A 17,351-nucleotide genomic window follows, 5' to 3' on the forward strand; every position below is an offset into this window, starting at 1 on the left:
TCTCCCACTTGCACTAGAGTCAATAATCTAGATCACATCGCCATGTGATTTAACATTAATAGTTCACATCACCATGTGATTAACACCCATAGTTCACATCGTCATGTGACTAACACCCAAAGGGTTTACTAGAGTCAATAATCTAGTTCACATTGCTATGTGATTAACACCCAAAGAGTACTAAGGTGTGATCATGTTTTGCTTGTGAGATAATTTTAGCCAACGGGTCTGTCACATTCAGATCCGTAAGTATTTTGCAAATTTCTATGTCTACAATGCTCTGCACGGAGCTACTCTAGCTAATAGCTCCCACTTTCAATATGTATCCAGATTGAGACTTAGAATCATCTGGATCAGTGTCAAAACTTGCATCGACGTAACCCTTTACGACAAACCTTTTGTCACCTCCATAATCGAGAAACATATCCTTATTCCACTAAGGAAATTTTTTGACCGCTGTCGAGTGATCTACTCCTAGATCACTATTGTACTCCCTTGCCAAAATCAGTGTAGGGTATACAATAGATCTGGTACACAGCATGGCATACTTTATAGAACCTATGGCTGGGGCATAGGGAATGACTTTCATTCTCTTTATATCTTCTGCCGTGGTCAGGCTTTGAGTCTTACTCAATTTCTCACCTTGTAACACAGGCAAGAACTCTTTCTTTGACTGTTCCATTTTGAACTATTTCAAAATCTTGTCAAGGTATGTACTCATTGAAAAAACTTATCAAGCGTCTTGATCTATCTCTATAGATCTTGATGCTCAATATGTAAGCAGCTTCACCGAGGTCTTTCTTTGAAAAAAAAAACTCCTTTCAAATACTCCTTTATGCTTTCTAGAAAATTCTACATTATTTCCGGTCAACAATATGTCATTCACATATATTTAGCAGAAGTGTTGTAGTGCTCCCACTCACTTTCTTGTAAATACAGGCTTCACCGCAAGTCTGTATAAAACTACATGCTTTAATCAACTCATCAAAGCGTATATTCCAACTCTGAGATGCTTGCACCAGTCCACAGATGGATCGCTGGAGCTTGCACATTTTGTTAGCACCTTTAGGATTGACAAAACCTTCTAGTTGTATCATATACAACTCTTCTTTAATAAATCCATTAAGGAATGCAGTTTTGTTTATCCATTTGCCAGATTTCATAAAATGCGGCAATTTGCTAACATGATTCGGACAGACTTAAGCATCGCTACGAGTGAGGAAATCTCATCGTAGTCAACACCTTGAACTTGTCGAAAACCTTTTTGCGATACTTCGAGCTTTGTAGATAGTAACACTACTATCAGCATATGTCTTCCTCTTGAAGATCCATTTAATCTCAATCGCTTGTCGATCATCGGGCAAGTCAACCAAAGTCCATACTTTGTTCTCATACATGGATCCCATCTCGGATTTCATGGCCTCAAGCCATTTTGCAGAATTTGGGCTCATCATCGCTTCCTCATAGTTCGTAGGTTCGTCATGGTCAAGTAACATGAACTCCAGAATAGGATTACCGTACCACTCTGGTGCGGAACGTACTCTAGTTGACCTACGAGGTTCGGTAGTAACTTGATCCGAAGCTTCATGATCATCATCATTAACTTCCTCACTAATTGGTGTAAGCATCACTGGAACTGATTTCTGTGATGAACTACTTTCCAATTCGGGAGAAGGTACAATTACCTTATCAAGTTTTATTTTCCTCCCACTCACTTCTTTCGAGAGAAACTCCTTCTCTAGAAAGGATCCATATTAAGCAACAAAGATCTTGCCTTCGGATCTGTGATAGAAGGTGTACCCAATAGTCTCTTTTGGGTATTCTATGAAGACGCACTTCTCCGATTTGGGTTTGAGCTTATCAGAATGAAACCCTTTTCACATAAGCATTGCAACCCCAAACTTTAAGAAACGACAGCTTAGGTTTCTTGCTAAACCATAGTTCATACTGTGTCGCCTCAACGGATTTTGACGGTGCCCTATTTAACGTGAATGCAGCTGTCTGTAATGCATAACCCCAAAACAATAGTGGTAAATCGGTAAGAGACATCATAGATTGCACTATATCCAATAAAGTACGGTTATGACGTTCGGACACACCATTATGCTGTGGTGTTCCAGGTGGCATGAGTTTGTGAAACTATTCCACATTGTTTTAATTGAAGACCAAACTCGTAACTCAAATATTCGCCTCTGCGATCAGATCGTAGAAACTTAATTTTCATGTTACGAAGATTCTTCACTTCACTCTGAAATTCTTTGAATGTTTTGAATGTTTCAGACTTGTGTTTCATTAAGTAGATATACCCATATCTGCTCAAATCATCTGTGAAGGCCAGAAAATAATGATACCCGCCGTGAGCCTCAACACTCATGGGACTGCATACATCAGTATGTATTATTTCCAACAAGTCTGTTGCTTGCTCCATTGTTCCGAAGAACGGAATCTTAGTCATCTTGCCCATGAGGCATGGTTCACAAGCATCAAATGATTCATAATCAAGTGATTCCAAAAGCCCATCAGCATGGATTTTCTTCATGCGCTTTACACCAATATGACCTAAACGGCAGTGCCGCAAATAATTTGCACTATCATAATTAACTTTGCATCTTTTGGCTTCAATATTATGAATATGTGTATCACTACGATCGAGATCCAACAAACCATTTTCGTTGGTGTGTATGACCATAAAAGGTTCTATTCATGTAAACAGAACAACAATTGTTCTTTAACTTAAATGAATAACCATAGTGCAATAAACATGATCAAATCATATTCATGCTCAACGCAAACACCAAATAACACTTATTTAGGTTCAACACTTATCCCGAAAATATAGGGAGTGTGCGATGATGATCATATCAATCTTGGAACCACTTCCAACACACATCGTCACTTCACCCTTAACTAGTCTCTGTTCATTCTGCAACTTCCGTTTCGAGTTACTACTTTTAGCAACTGAACCAGTATCAAATATCGAGGGGTTGCTATAAACACTAGTAAAGTACACATCAATAACATGTATATCAAATATACCTTTGTTCACTTTGCCATCCTTCTTATCCGCCAATTACTTGGGGTAGTTTCCGCTTCCAGTGACCAGTCCCTTTTGCAGTAGAAGCACTTAGTATCAGGCTTAGGTCCAGACTTGGGCTTCTTCACTTGAGTAGCAACTTGCTTGCCATTCTTCTTGAAGTTCCCTTTCTTCCCTTTACCCTTTTTCTTGAAACTAGTGGTCTTGTCAACCATCAACACTTGATGTTTTTCTAGATTTCTACCTTCGCCGATTTTAGCATCGCGAAGAGCTTGGGAATTGTTTTCGTCATCCCTTGCATATTATAGTTCATCACTAAGTTCTAGTAACTTGGTGATAGTGACTAGAGAACTTTGTCAATTACTATCTTATCTGGAAGATTAACTCCCACTTGATTCAAGCAATTGTAGTACCCAGACAATCTGAGCACATGCTCACTGGTTGAGCTATTCTCCTCCATCTTGTAGGCAAAGTACTATCAGAGGTCTCATACCTCTCGACACAGGCATGAGTATGAAATGCCAATTTCAACTCTTGGAACATCTCATATGCTCCGTGGCGTTTAAAAACGTCTTTGAAGCCCCGATTCTAAGCCGTAAAGCATGGTGCACTAAACTATCAAGTAGTCATCATACCGAGCTTTTGTCAAATGTTCATAACGTCTGCATCTGCTCCTGCAATAGTTCTGTCACCTAGCGGTGCATTAAGGACATAATACTTTTGTGCAGCAATGAGGTTAATCCTCGGATCACGGACCAAGTCCGCATCATTGCTACTAACATCTTTCAACTTAGTTTTCTCTAGGAACATATCAAAAAAAAGGGGAGCTAAACGCGAGCTATTGATCTACAACATAGATATGCTAATACTACCAGGACTAAGTTCATGATAAATTTAAGTTCAATTAATCATATTACTTAAGAACTCCCACTTAGATAGACATATCTCTAATCATCTAAGTGATCACGTGATCCAAATCAACTAAACCATAACCGATCATCACGTGAAATAGAATAATTTTCAATGGTGAACATCACTATGTTGATCATATCTACTATATGATTCACGCTCGACCTTTCGGTCTCAGTGTTCCGAGGCCATATCTGCATATGCTAGGCCCGTCATGTTTAACCTGAGTATTCTGCATGTGCAAAACTGGCTTGCACCCATTGTAGATGGACGTAGAGCTTATCACACCCGATCATCACGTGGTGTCTGGGCATGACGAACTTTGGCAACGGTGCATACTCAGGGAGAACACTTTTATCTTGAAATTTAGTGAGAGATCATCTTATAATGCTACCGTCAATCAAAGCAAGATAAGATGCATAAAAGATAAACATCACATGCAATCAATATAAGTGATATGATATGGCCATCATCATCTTGTGCTTGTGATCTCCATCTCCGAAGCACCGTCATGATCACCATCGTCACCGGCGCGACACCTTGATCTCCATTGTAGCATCGTTGTCGTCTCGCCAATCTTATGCTTCTACGACTATCGCTACCGCTTAGTGATAAAGTAAAGCATTACAGGGCGATTGCATTGCATACAATAAAGCGACAACCATATGGCTCCTGCCAGTTGCCGATAACTCGGTTACGAAACATGATCATCTCATACAATAAAATTTAGCATCATGTCTTGACCATATCACATCACAACATGCCCTGCAAAAACAAGTTAGACGTCCTCTACTTTCTTGTTGCAAGTTTTACGTGGCTGCTACTGGGCTTAGCAAGAACCGTTCTTACCTACGCATCAAAACCACAATAATAGTTTGTCAAGTTGGTGTTGTTTTAACCTTCGCAAGGACCGGGCGTAGCCACACTCGGTTCAACTAAAGTTGGAGAAACTAACACCCGCCAGCCACCTGTGTGCCAAGCATGTCGGTAGAACCAGTCTCGCGTAAGCGTACGCGTAATGTCGGTCCGGGCCGCTTCATCCAACAATACCACCGAACCAAAGTATGACATGCTGGTAAGCAGTATGACTTATATCGCCCACAACTCACTTGTGTTTTACTCGTGCATATAACATCTACGCATAAAACCAGGCTCTGATACCACTATTGGGGAACGTAGTAATTTCAAAATTTTCCTACGCACACGCAAGATCATGGTGATGCATAGCAACGAGAGGGGAGAGTGTGTCCACGTACCCTCGTAGACCGAAAGCAGAAGCGTTAGCACAACGCGGTTGATGTAGTCGTACATCTTCACGATCCGACTGATCCAAGTACCGAACGTACGGCACCTCTGAGTTCAGCACACGTTCAGCTCGATGACGTCCCTCGAACTCCGATCCAGCCAAGCTTTGAGGGAGAGTTCCGTCAGCACGACGGCGTGGTGACAATGATGGTGTTCTACCGACGCAGGGCTTCACCTAAGCACCGCTACGATATTATCGAGGTGGAATATGATGGAGGGGGCACCGCACACGGCTAAGAGATCAATGATCAATTGTTGTGTCTCTGGGGTGCCCCCTGCCCCCGTATATAAAGGAGCAAGGGGGGAGGCGGCTGGCCAAGGAGGAGGGCGCGCCAAGGGGGGAGTCCTACTCCCACCGGGAGTAGGACTCCTCCTTCCCTTGTTGGAGTAGGAGAGAAGGAAAGAGGGGGAGAGGAAGAAGGAAAAGGGGGCTGCACCCCTTGTCCAATTCGGACCAGAGGGGCGGTGCGCGCCTCCTTCCTTTTGGCCTCTCTCCTCTGTTCCCGTATGGCCCAATAAGGCCCAACACTTCTCCCCGACGAATTCCCGTAACTCTCCGGTACTCCGATAAATACCCGAATCACTCGGAACCTTTCCGAAGTCCAAATATAGTCGTCCAATATATCGATCTTTACGTCTCGGCCATTTCGAGACTCCTCGTCATGTCCCCGATCTCATCCGGGACTCCGAACTACCTTCGGTACATCAATACACATAAACTCATAATATAACCGTCATCTAACTTTAAGCATGCGGACCCTACAGGTTCGAGAACTATGTAGACATGACCGAGACACGTCTCCGGTCAATAACCAATAGCGGAACCTGGATGCTCATATTGGCTCCCACATATTCTACGAAGATCTTTATCGGTCAAACCGCATAACAACATACGTTGTTCCCTTTGTCATCGGTATGTTACTTGCCCGAGATTCGATCGTCGGTATCTCAATACCTAGTTCAATCTCGTTACTGGCAAGTCTCTTTACTCGTTCCGTAATACATCATCCCACAACTAACTCATTAGTTACAATGCTTGCAAGGCTTATAGTGATGTGCATTACCGAGTGGGCCCAGAGATACCTCTCCGACAATCGGAGTGACAAATCCTAATCTCGAAATACGCCAACCCAACAATTACCTTCGGAGACACCTGTAGAGCACCTTTATAATCACCCAGTTACGTTGTGACATTTGGTAGCACACAAAGTGTTCCTCCGGTAAACGGGAGTTGCATAATCTCATAGTCATAGGAACATATATAAGTCATGAAGAAAGCAATAGCAACATACTAAACGATCAAGTGCTAAGCTAACGGAATGGGTCAAGTCAATCACATCATTCTCCTAATGATGTGATCCCGTTAATCAAATGACAACTCATGTCCATGGCTAGGAAACTCAACCATCTTCGATTAACGAGCTAGTCAAGTAGAGGCATACTAGTGACACTCTGTTTGTCTATGTATTCACACATATATCATGTTTCCGGTTAATACAATTCTAGCATGAATAATAAAAATTTATCATGATATAAGGAAATAAATAATAACTTTATTATTGCCTCTAGGGAATATTTCCTTCATCTATCTGGGTTGTAGTTGATCGCTTGACGAAAGTAGCCCATTTCATCCCTGTGAAGACAACTTATATGAGTGCTAAGTTGGCAAAGATATACATGACCAGGATCGTATGTTTGCATGGAGTTCTGAGGTCCATCGTATTAGATAGAGGAACACAGTTTACTTCAAGGTTTTGGAATCAGTTGCATGAAACTTTGGGTACCAGGCTAGAGTTCAGTACAGCCTTTCATCCACAGACAGATGGATAGACCGAGAGAGTCAATCAGATTCTGTAGGACATGTTGAGAGCTTGTGCGCTAGATTATGGATCTAGTTGGGATGACAATTTGCCCTATGCAGAGTTCTCCTATAACAACAGTTACCAAGCCAGTTTGAAGATGGCCCCTTTCGAAGCTTTGTACGGAAGAAGGTGCAGGACACTGTTATCGTGGGATGAAGTTGGAGATCGACAGTTTTTCGGACCAGACTTAATCAGAGAGTCTGATGAGAAGGTTAAGTTAATTCGAGACCGACTCAAGGTAGCCCAATCCAGGCAGAAGAGTTACGCAGATACAAAGCGCAAGGAGGTAGCTTATGAAGTCGGAGACAGAGCATATCTTCATGTGTCCCCACTACGAGGAGTTAAACATTTTGGAGTCAAGGGAAAGCTAGCACCACGTTTTGTGGGACCATACAGAGTTTTGCAACGCATGGGAGAAGTTGCCTACAAGTTGGAATTACCCGAAGGATCGTCAGGAGTTCATGATGTGTTTCACGTTTCCCAGTTGAAGAAGTGCCACGCAAAGATGGCCGGCATTCCTCTGAGAGATACAGTGTCGCTGGAAGCAATTCAATTGGATAGTGATCTGACCTATGAAGAGAAGCCAGTCAAGATTCTCGAGTTTTCCAGCCGTGCTCGCAGCAAGGTTATAAAGTTTTGCAAAGTTCAGTGGAGCCACCATACCGAAGAGGAAGCCACCTGGGAGGGAGAAGAAGATCTTCGCAAGGACCACCCAAACCTTTTTGCTGACCAACCCGAATCTCGAGGGCGAGATTCATCTTAAGTGGGTAGGTTTGTAACATCCCAATTTTCAATTTGGATGTTACAAATAGAGCATCATATGCATATCATATTTTATTTGCATTTTGGTTGTGATCCTAGAAATCTTAAGCAACTCAAGGACCCAAGGAGAGAGTTGGAGGTTTCACAAAAATTTCATATTTGAATTTAGTTCAAATTTGAAAAGGGGATCAATTTGATTTTAATATTTTCTCTCCAATTATTTCCAACAACAAAAATAAATGAGAGAAGATCAAATGACTTCTTCAACACAAGAGAAATATTGGAGAAGAAGTTTTAAAATCAAATTATTATTTTATTTGTATTTTATTTGCTATTTTATTTGAATTAAAGAAAAACATGCATTTTTTAAAATTGCATTTTAGTCCAAAAAATGTTCATCTTGTCCTAAATATTAGGTTCGGACGGTGAAAATTGTTTCTGGAATTTTTAGAATTTTTTTATATTTTATTAGGATTTTTTCTCCGCGACGAAATTATTTTAAAAAAAGTTTCGGACTGAACTGGGCCGAAGGCCCAGCCGGCCCAGCTCGCACGCCACCGCCTCTACCGCCCGTGCGGACGCCGGACTCCGGCAAAGAGGAGTCCTGGTCGGACCCCCCCCCCCCCCCCCGTCGCCCCCTGCCCAAGCCACGACCCCGGGGCCCCTTTATAAGGCCACCGCCGCCGCCCACCTTCCCCTCATCGCCCGCGCCGCCGACCACCGCCGCCGGCGCCCGACCCGTGCCGCAGCCGCACCGTCGTCGCCTCGCGCCGCCGCCAGGAGCCCCGCCGCCGACGCCCGACGTCGCAGCCCCATCCTACCGCCCCGCCGTTGACCGGTATAAAAACCGTTCGGTTTTTTTTTGGTTTTTCTCGGTTTAGTCGGTTTATTAGGTTAGATTGGTTTATTTTATTAGGTTAGTTTAATTAACAAACATTCGTTTATTTAGATCTATTAGTGAACGTTTTCATTCGTTTAGTTCTGTTAGCGGACGTTCGTCCGATATATCTTTTTTTCTTTTTAGTTTTATTTTCGGCCAGCGACCTATCCGCGAATAAGTTTTATCGCGATTTAGCCCCTCATCTTAAAACTAGCGTAACTTTTTGCTCGCTTATTCAAATTAGATGAAACCAATGCCTAAATCTTCGTAACGATCTCTTCGTTCCAGTTAACCAACTTGAACATGATTTTGACAATTTAAAATTTGAGTTTAGTTCAGATTAGTAAACGATCTTGTTTCGTTTGTATCTTGAGTTTCGTATTTCCGTTTGAGTTGTTTCTTTTTGCAAATCATAGCTAATCACATGTACCTACTGTTAAGATCTAATTCACATGAAAATAATGCTGTTAGGTTTTGTTTTCTATTTAGTTTAGATGTTTGCTTGTTTTGAGTTTGATTTGGATCTTTTCTCGATTTCTCTCTGTTTCGTTTGAGTGATTGCTTATGTATGCTATTGTTTGTCTACGCTAGATTTCCCAGAGTGCGAAGCTTGTTACTAAGAATCTCTAGAGTTTGCAGATCGTCAGCAAGGCAAGTTACATTTTGATCATACTTTTCTATACCCAGTTTTACTATGCATTAGTTTTGCCCCTCAAATATTTGCATGAGTAGGATTGGGAACATGTGGTTTTGTTGTAGTATTTGAGGTAGGAACCTAATACCTTTTGATCACCCCGGGAATATAAGTTATGCTCTATTATTTCTTAGCCATGCTCGTAGACGGGGATTGGATCGTGATTCACATGGAAGTTATGAGAGTTGTTAATCAGGGATCTGGGTGGATTGGTTGGGACACCTGGAGAATCCAGTGTTTGTCCATTTGGGAAATCCCGGAGTACACGTGTGATTTTTCCTCGGTTCGCCACCCAGGCTTAAAGGGATTATATGATATTTCATGCCTAGAACTTCCGTGTACAGCCACAAGCCATTATGGGCTCTGGCATAGTTGAGCAAGTTGTATGAGCTCTCGAAGAGGTGGACTAGCAGATGTAGGGGAAAGTAGGTGTACCGGTCTGCCCGGAGTAGAGAGTTAATGCTTCAGAAAGACTATGTATCGATCTTCCGATCATGGATGCGGGAGAGTCTTGTGGGGAAAAGTGCACAACCTCTACAGAGTGTATAAACTAATCATGGTTAGCCGTGTCCCCGGTTATGGACATCTTGAGTATCTGGAATTGGATATTATTGTTGATCTCATACTTTTTAATTAATTGAATTGGGTTTAATGATGATACTTGTTTAATTGGGATTTGAGTTGGAGGAACCTTCTCAAATATTGGTACAACTTGGGAGTAGTAAATAAAATGTATTCCTTTGTTGTAGGGAAAAACTAGCTTTATGCAAAATCATAAACTTAGAGCCTCCACCAGCCAAATATTGCATGTAGATATAGTTCTTGCATTCATTGCTTTACAGTGTAACTCTGCCAGCATATTCAATGTGCTGACCTACACGGCTGCAACGTCTTATGTTGCAGACTACACAGACGACGAATAAGGTGTGATAGGTCATTGTCGTACACATAGCTATGTCATTGGAGTTGATGGACTCATTTACCTTCGAAGCTTCCGCAGTTATTTAGTTTAGATGGCCTTCAGCCATATTATTTTTGTGTAATCATACTCTTTATGAGGACTCGATGTAATAAGTGTGTGACTGAACTCTGTTATAATTCCTCGAGTATTGTGTGTCAGCATTACAGATCCAGGGATGACACTTAAACACGGAGACTCCGGTCCATTGGGATCGTGGTCGCTACATGGACATGTGCCCAAGAAGCTGAAGAGAGTGAACATGTTTGATGAGTTCAGATGATTGAAAGTGAATTCAGTGTTGTTGCACTTGTAATTTTTTGGCAAAAACTACAATGAGACTCTTTGAAATTGTTAGAGTTCAGATGATTCAGTGCTATTTTAAACTGAATTCAGTGTTGTTGCACTTGTAATTTTTTGGCAAAAACTACAATGAGACTCTTTGAAACTGTTAGAGTTCAGATGATTCAGTGTTGTTGCCAACATGAAAATTACAATGCACTTGTAATATTTGTACTCATTCAATGGCTTGATTCACTGAATTCAAAATGAAAACTGTTAGAGTTCAGTGCAGAATCAGTGGCTTTATTCACTGAATTCAAAATGAAAACTGCAACGAATCAGTGGTTCATTTATCTCTTCACTGGTTTTGTACTTAACTGCATAAAATAAAATAATAAAAAATAAAAAAAGGTGGCCTGGGTCTCGAACCAAAGACCTGTTGTATTAAACATTGGGGCCAATGCCAATGGGGTAAGTACTAGTGCTTTGATCAAGGGCAGGTACTAAACTAACTATTTAGTAGTTGCTAGTGGCCCAACGACCCATGCCTTTTTGGTTTCCTTCTCTGCTCTTTAAGCCCACCCACCCACCGCTCCACTCTCCACTCACCTCCAGTCCACAGTCCACCCATGTCGCCTCGGTTACCCCGCTATCAAACTCCCACTCCTCCGTCAAGAAACCCCCGCCGCCGAGCACCACACCGCCGTCGACGCCATGGAGAATAGCCCCGCCTGGCAGAGGCTCATCGACGACCTGGCAGGCAACGACAAGGCCATGCGCGCCGACCTGAAGGAGATCGGGCGGTGGTTCCCGAGCATCGGAATGATGCGTCACCACGCGCGTGGCCTCCTCAAGGTCATGACCGAGGACGAGCTGGACCGCGCCATCACCGACCCCAAAGGTATATCTCCGGCGTTGGTCCTCCATTTCGGGATGCAGGAGACGCGCTCCGACGACCCGCGGCAGCGTGCTCGGTGGTGGATATACCGGTCCGCCACCACGCCGCGGCAACTCGATCCGCATCGCGTTTCCTCCAGGATGGAGCGCGTCAAGGATGTCGAACCGGTCATCCCCGCGCCTGTCAACACGGCATACTGGGACTGCTTCCAGCCCGACCTGCTGGTGCACGACGACGTCTCCGATGCTGACTCGTCCTCGCCGGAGTACGACTCCGACGACACCTCTGGCTACAACACCGACTCGTCCTGGTCGACTGGCTGGGAGGAGCCGGAGGTGATTGTCCTCTCTGACAACGAGTCGGAGGTCAAGGTGGCGGTGCCCGTCGTCCTCGAGCCGGAGGTCCAAATGGTGGCCCTCGTCGCCAGGGAGGGTGACAAGCACCGCCCCATTGATGTTGAGCTACTTCCAGATGTTCCTAACATCATCAAGCAGGAGGTAGAGGTGGTCTTGGGCCTGGAAGCACATGACGTCGCAGCACAGCCAGAGAGGAAGAAGAAGAGGAAGGTGACAATTGCCATGGAGGTTCGCCGCTCGGAGCGCCTCCAGAAGATGAAGAACTAAAGATGAAGAAGATGCAGTTGCCAACATGAAGAAGATGCAGTTGCAGTTAGTTAGGTATGTTGAAATATACAAATTTTCAGCATATAAGTTATAAAATAGTGTAGTTTGTTAGGTGTGCTTGTATATTAAGCACATAAGTTATTTCTAATTTATGTTGGCAATGTTGAAGTACTAAGTAAGTTGAACTTATGTTTATGCTGTTGATGTTGTCTTGTTGAACTAAGTAAGTGGCAATGATGATGATGTTGATGTTGTCTTATTGATGTTGTTGATCCTGTCTTGTTGCTATATAAGGCAACAATCCAAAAGTGTGTTGGTGCTATATAAGGCAACAATCCAAAAGAAGAATCTTTGTCTTAACTGAATTTTGTCTTAACTGAACTTTGTCTTAACTGAACTTTGTCAGATAACTAAATTCAGTCAACTAAAATTTAGTTAACTGTAAAAATTCAGTTATCTTAACTGAACTTTGTCTTAACTGAACTTTGTCAGAAAACTACAGTTAATTTTTTTCTTTAATCAAAATTTGATACATATGTTCAGTTTGCAGCAAATTCAGCAATAAAATTTAGTTAACTGACATATAACTTCAATTTGAGTTAACAACAATGGAAACAGCAGCAGCAACTATAGTTATCTGATTTTATTAGATATATTTACTTAACTAAATTTGGTAACTAGCCCTTCTTAACAACAAAAATGTCCTCATAGCAAAGATGCCCTAGGTTAACTACACATGTCAGGAAAGATAGAAATTGAGTTAACAAAAATGCCCTTGGTTAACTACACTGACACAAATTCAATCAAATTAAGTTACAAATAAGAGGAAAAGAGATACAAATCCAGGAGGAGGTTCATGTTCATTTGACAGACAATACACATTCTAGGAAAGATACAAAGTCATTTTTTTTACAATGACACATTCAATCAAATTCATTCAGCATGCCCTTCAGCTTCCTTATCTTCTCCTTGGTGGCCTCTTTGTGGTTGAATAGGTCACCAATCATGTACTCAAGCTTCCTTTTCTCATGCTTCAAATCATCCCTCTCTTGAATCACTTGGTCCCTCTCCTGCACTGCTTGGTCCCTCTCTTTCTCTGCTTTAACCCTGAAGACCTGATGAATGTTGGTTACTGACTTGTCTGTCATCTTCTTCTTCTCAAGTTCTTCCTTTAGATCAGTCAGAGCAAGTTGTGTGCTGCCTAATTGGCTCATTGCCTGCTCCTTCTCAGCCACCATCTTAGCAAAATCAAGCTTGAAATGCCTCAACTCATTCTCCATCTTCTTCTTCTCTTCAAGAACCTTCAAGTTTTCTTCAGCACTCACAATATTCTGTCTGAGCCTTTGTTTTTTCTCCTCTTCATACATGGTCCATATACTATCTAGGCTCATCTTCAGAGCATTAGGCCACTCAAGGTCAACCCACTCAACATATTTGCATTTAGGTACTTCCTAACAATTTAGACCAAACAAAAAATTCAGTTAACTGCTAGTATTCAGTTCTATGCATGATGATGAAACTTAAAACATACTTCAAATGACTTCCTGTTTAACAGTGCCAAATGCAAAAAAAATTACTAACCTTCTGTGCACAAGCTAGAAACCTTCTGCCACTATCAACAGATTCAAATGCCACATGCTTCTCACATAAAGATCCATGCCCACATCTAAAGCTAGGCAGATCTGTAGCCAAGCCACTCCATTCCTCACAGGAAATTGTGGCAGGTGGCTAAACAAAAGAGAGACATTTGGAATCAATTGACAGAGAAACCCTAGCTAAGAAACCCTAGACTGGGTGGGGAGCACACTAACCTTGCTGGTTACAGAGTCATCTTCAGAAGAACTGGGAAGATCATCCCAGGACACCATGGTTACTGCTGGATGAAGATGAGAATGGGATCTGGTGGTGTTATTGGACAGAGGAGAGAAGGGATCTGGTGGTGCACGAAATTGAAGATGAAAGATGAGGAAGAAGAAGGGGATCTGGTGGTGGTGGTGGTGGTTGTGGTGGTGGACCAAAGCTACATCTAGCGTGCAAGTTGTTGGGTGGGTGTTTGCAGCAGGTGCAAGTACATGCTTGCTTTTGAGTTCAGTTCTGTTGAGAAAGGGGACCTGGGCTGACATGAGTTACAGTTATGACAACAATTAGTTAACATAAGTTAGTTTAGTTATGACAGCAATTAGGTTAAGTGCATTTCTGTCAGCAATTAGTTATGACAGCAGTTCTGTCAGTAATTTCAAAGCAATGAGGATAAGTACAATAGAATTAGGAGGAAGTACACTTCTGTCAGAATTAGTTTAACTACACTTTTGACATCAAATACAGTTCAAACATTAGGACAAAGTCTTCAGATTACTAATATATTATCCATTACAACAAGCATTACAACCAAGACTTCATACTGAGCAAACAACCACAATGGCTTTTAGTATGCTCAATTTAGAACAAGAAATCTCTTAGAACACCTACACCTACTCATTTAACAACACTTCACTTCTTCATAATTAAGGTGCAACACATCACACAAAGCACTATAACAACAGCCATCAGCAGCTTTAGCAGCAGCAACATCTCTCTGCCTAATCCTAACAGCATAGAAACTTGCTGCTTGGTAGCATACTTATTCTCCGTGGAGCTAACATAATTAGTTCTGCCTATAGTGCCTCTTCCAGCCATGCCCCTTCCAACTGTGCTTCTGCCTGCCATTGATTCAGTCCTCTGCCTCTCAAGCTCTTCCCTCCTGTCCTCAGCTGCACCAATTGCATCTACAGCAGCATCACTAACCAGATGCCTTGTTTCAACCAGATGCACCACATATTCAAGCTCCCAGCGCCAGAAATCACAAGTGACATGAGAGAGAAAATTACAGAGTGACAGTAAAGTTCAGAGTGCATGAATCAATGGCAGACTAGTTAACCAACTAGTTCTGTGAGTAATTTTGCAACCAAGGACAGTCTAAACTACTGTATTACTCAGAGCAATGACTAGTTAACCAACTAATGTGCCTAATTTAATCAGTGCTCTGCTTCAATACGGTTGCTAAGAATTGACACGGCATGAATCAACAAGTAGCTAGGAACTAGCACTTACAGTGTGGTTTACGCACTTGTAGAAGATCCATCCATCGTGCTCATCGGTGCTAGACCGTAGAAGCTCACCTACTCGCCGCAATCCGGGCACCCGGTCAATGGTACAACAACAGAGCGGCCACGCAATGCATTGCGGACGGAGCTGGAAGACGACATGACGATGGGGACGGAGGCGACGGAGGAGGGCGTCGGCAATGGCTATGGCGGCGGAGGGCGTGGACGTCGGCAATGGTTGTCACGGCGGGGACGGGAGTTGGGCTAGGGTTGGGAGGAGAAGAAGAGGATAAGCGAGCGGCTGACCAGGTGCGCGGTCAATCCGACCAGGTGCGAGTGCGACTAGGTGCGAGCAGCTCATGGTGTTTTTGCAACCCCCCCCCCCCCGATCAACTAGTATTCACCCCTAGGATCGAGTACGTGGCGCTCAAAGCGAGCTGGCGGCCGCTGACTCGGCCAAGTCAGCAAATACGTACACAAAATCGTATACATGGACCAAAGTGAACCCCTCGCATAAGTATGTGAACAGTAGTTAGGGTATTTTGAAGTAGTGATACCAATCTGTCACCTGGCTCAAGTTTGGTGACCTACAGTGAATTTTTTCTCTTCTACCAATTGATTGGCGTAGGAGTGGAAGCTGAGGCGGGGCTGGCATGCCATTTATTTGGATCTGATCCAAACGCCACCTCAAGGCTAGTCAATGACCAATTTTTGGTCGGGCAACTCACGGCTCTAAACCAAGCAGCCTCGTAATGACGCCGCTGATTAAGGGAGATGAAGCAGATGGTGTGGTGGAACTTTATAATTATAAAGTAGAGAAGAAGATATGGGATTGGGGATGGGGACGTCCGTCATGTAAGTATACACCTTCCAACGCAATCTGTGGGCTGGCTAAACATAATTAATGACACGGGATCATGCATAAAGTGGAGGGGGCTGGGCTTCGGTCTATTTGCATGCAAGTGGAAACTGAAGGCCTGATGTGGAACGTACAGATGTTTAGAATTGCTGACTTGGCTAGATGCTGATGTGGACAGCTTGCATGTTTAGATAAATATGATAGTGGGGATGAACTTCTTAGGTATATAGGATAAGCCATACAATGAAGCTATGGGAGAGAGTCATTGAGCACCACTTAAGAAGAATGACAAGCGTGACCAAAAATTGGTTTGGTTTCATGCCTAGGAGGTCGACCATGGAGCCACTTTCTTCGTACGACAACTTATGGAGAGATACATGGAGCAAAAGAAGGACCTGCATATCATGTTCATTGACTTGGAGAAGGCCTATGATAAGATAGCGCAGAATGTCATGTGGTGGGCCTTGGAAAAACTCAAAGTCCCAGCAAAGTACATTACCCTCATCAAGGATACGTGCAATAATGTTGTGCGAAGTGTTTGAACAAGTGATGGCGATGACTTCCCAATTAAAATAGGAATGCACACCAGAGGTCAGCTTTGAGCCCTTATCTTTTTTTGCGTTGGTGATGGATGAGGTCACGAGGTATATACAAGGAGATATCTCATGGTGCATGCTCTTTGCGGATGATCTGGTGCTAGTCGATGATAGTCGGACAGGTGTCAATAGGAAGTTAGAGTTATGGAGACAAACCTTGGAATCGAAAGGATTTAGGTTTAGTAGAACAAAAATCGAATACATGAGGCGCGGTTTCAGTACGACTAGGCATGAGGAGGAGGAGGTTATCCTTGATGGGCAGGTGGTTGCTCAGAAGAACACCTTTCGACATTTGGGGTCAATGCTGCAGAAGGACGAGGGTATTGATGAAAATGTGAACCATCGAATTAAAGCCGGATGGATGAAGTGAGCCAAGCTTCTGGCATTCTCTGTGACAGGAGAGTGCTACAAAAGCTAAAAGGAAATTCTATAGGACGGCGGTTCGACCCGCAATGTTGTATGGCGCGGAGCGTTGGCCGACTAAAAGGCGACATGTTCAACAGTTAGGTGCCGCAGAGATGCGCATGTTGAGATGGATGTGTGGCCACACAAGGAAGGAGCGAGTCGGGAATGATGATATACGAGATGGAGTTAGGGTAGCACCGA

The sequence above is a fragment of the Aegilops tauschii genome, chromosome 1, assembly GCF_002575655.3.
Source record: "Aegilops tauschii subsp. strangulata cultivar AL8/78 chromosome 1, Aet v6.0, whole genome shotgun sequence".
Lineage (NCBI taxonomy): Eukaryota > Viridiplantae > Streptophyta > Magnoliopsida > Poales > Poaceae > Aegilops > Aegilops tauschii.